We start from the raw sequence: 2980 nt of genomic DNA, 5'->3' as shown, positions 1-2980 counted from the left end.
CTAGAATCTCTATCAAACACAATATCCTTTGGAACTCCATGTAACTTCATTCACAACATTTTTTATGTAAGCTTTTGCAAGTTGCTCCATCTTCCTGGTCTCCTTCATTGGTATGAACATCGCAAATTTTGTAAGTCTATCCACTACTACCCAAATGGTGTCATTTCCACTCTTTGACTTTGGGAGGCAAGGCACAAAGTCCATTGAAATACAATCCCATTTCCATCTAGGAATTTCCAATGATTGCACAGTTCCTTGTGGTCTCTTGTGCTCTATCTTCACTTTCTGACAAGTTAGACACTTTGCTACAAATTTCGCAGCCTCATTCTTCATTCTCGGCCACCAATACATCTTTTTCAAGTCTTTATATAGCTTGTCCCTTCCTGGGTGTACTGAATACGGTGTATTGTGGCCTTCTTCCATCAACTTTCTCTTTACCTCCTCACATTTTTTTGTACATACCAACGACCTTTGTACCTCAAGATTCTGTCTTCATGTAATTTGAAATCCGTAGCTTTTCTCTGTTTTATTTTCTCATGAATTGATGAGCGTCGTTTATGGCGCTCAAAAGAATAAGATTTAGGTTCATTTTCTTTATTTTCTTTCATCATTTTCATATAATTCTTTTAGTTTTATTTGATTTTCCATTTTTTATAATTCACTTTAGTTCTCGATTGGTTTTAACGAGTTTTTCATATTTTTAGTTGATAATTCATAATTTTAGTGTTAGTTTTACCTTGCTACGCTTCCTCTCTTTGTTTTATTTGTGTTTTGTAGGTGAATAATCAAGTCAATTTGCTCATTTTGGGACTGCCATGTTCGCGGGCATCATCTCGAGTGCACTGATGATGGGGATGCTCGGGAGCGCGGAGTTTGATCAAGCAAACGAAGGAGCCAAAGCCTATGCATCGCACAGGGGTGCGCGCGCGCGGCTGGGCTGTGCGTGCGCACGGCCTGTGCGGCCCTCTTCGCTCGATTTTTCTTATTTATAGCTTTTGACTTTCTTTTTTTAGGACGACTTAACTTTGTACTAGAGAGAGAATTTTTCCAGAAATAGTAGAGAGAGAAAGTACAGAGAGAAGCTTAAGATTTACTTGATTGTACTTGAATTTGATCTTAAATTTCAATTTAATTTTGAAATTCCTTCTTCAATTCAATGAATGTTTGTAAGATTTCTTTCCCTTGATTTACTTTTAATGCAATTCCTTCTAGTTTCTTGGATTTTGATTGAGATTACATTCCTTGCTTTAGAAATTGTTGATTGATTGACTTTCTTTTGGTTTAGCTTTAAATGAATATGAATTTGATTGAATTTGTTTTGTTTCTTAATTCCACCATGTTTAGTGAGTAGATTAGTTGTTAGGGAGAAGGGGAAGCATGCTTGATTGATGATTTTTGCTAGTTGATGATGCTAAATTGATTTGAATGGTGCAATTAAATTGGTTGACATAGCTGTGCATGTGATTAATTAGATTAGGAGTGATCAACCTATAAGATTAATCTAGATTGCATTGCAAATTTCAATGACATGAACCCTTGATCTGAGAATTGCTTTAATTGATTGAATTTGATTGTGATTTTCCTAGCGAGCCATTCATAGTGATCCCTAGCTTGGCTTATAGGAGATAGCCCTTGAATTCCTTTGATTGCAACTATTGTTTGTCCTTTGCAATGTTTGAATTGATTGAGTGATCTTTCAATTAGCATAATCATTGAGCTTGCATGTGGAACTCATATCCCTAGTGTTTAGTATATTGAATTTCTCGATTCATCTAGATTTCTTGATACCTTAGTTACCAACCGCATCTTCCGCAAACTTCGAAGTAGCTTGACCTAGGCTATAGCTTACACCTATTCATTCCCTTGGGTTCGACCCTTGACTTACCATATACTCGTATTAGGTTGGTCGAGTGTTTATAAATTTTCTTTGACTCTAGGAAAGGGTAGAGTACAACCTACATTTTCCTCGTGCCAAAAATGGCGCCGTTGCCGGGGAGTGATATTGGTGCTTTGTTATAGTTGTTGAGTCTATTTCACCATTAATTGAAAATACAAAAAGATTTTCTTTAAGGCTACATTTGTAGCCGTGCTACTAACCATTTCTTTTGAGATTTTATGCATAGAGCACGTGATCATTCACTAGTGCCATTTGATCCGGAAATTGAGAGAAATATTGCAAGGTTGAGGAGTGATAAACAATCTTTGAGCCCTAGCATTTCAAGTGAAGAAGAGCCACAACAAGAAGAACAAGAAATAATGGGAGAAAATCCGAGAGTGGCATTGAAAGAATTGGGGATTCCCAGTGCATATAGATTTTAGAGTGGGATTGCTCCACCTACAACACCGACAAATGATTTTGAAATAAGACCGGCAATGATCACTTTGATAGAGAGGCGACAATTTAGTGGGGCCAAGCATGAAAGCCCACTAAACCATCTCAAGGAGTTCGAGAAGTATTGTAATACTATCAAGGTGAACGGAATTTCCCAATAATTCATCCGCCTCAAGCTCTTTCCCTTTTCTCTCATAGGTCGTGCTTTGGAATGGATAGACAAGGAGGTAAAGCCGAATTCTCTAAGGACATGGGACGAGGTCACCAAGGAATTTCTATCCCGTTTCTATCCTCAAAAGAAAACGGCGGAAGCTAGAGCTTTGATTCAAGGTTTCAAGCAAAAGCCAAATGAGAGCCTCTATGAAGCATGGGAGAGATACAAGGAGTATCAAAGAGAATGTCCTCATCACGGAATTCCAACCTATCAAATCATTTAAATTTTCTATGGAGGTCTTAGCCCTCAAGGAAAATCATGTTTAGATGGAGGAGGCGGAGGTCCTATCATGAACAAAACGGAAGAGGAAGTGGTGGACATAATTGAGGACATAGTGAGGTATTATAGAGATTGACAAGATGGAGAAAGAGAGTCAACTAGCAAGAGTAGCTCTTCGGTGTACTCGGTTGATCATCTAAATGCAATCAACAATC

General features: G+C 37.9%; 1 non-coding gene across 1 annotated transcript; it reads right to left on the bottom strand.

The window, feature by feature from the left end:
* Positions 1-2641: 2641 nt before the first annotated feature.
* LOC145580314 (small nucleolar RNA R71) lies at positions 2642-2747 on the bottom strand. Its single transcript, XR_014099379.1, has one exon. It is a non-coding gene; the product is annotated as a small nucleolar RNA R71 (small nucleolar RNA).
* Positions 2748-2980: the final 233 nt, after the last annotated feature.

Source organism: Chenopodium album, chromosome 14 (genome assembly GCF_948465745.1).
Source record: "Chenopodium album chromosome 14, dcCheAlbu1.1, whole genome shotgun sequence".
NCBI lineage: Eukaryota > Viridiplantae > Streptophyta > Magnoliopsida > Caryophyllales > Amaranthaceae > Chenopodium > Chenopodium album.
The sequence above is the reverse complement of the archived record's forward strand: the minus strand, read 5'-3'. Positions and strand labels throughout refer to the sequence as shown.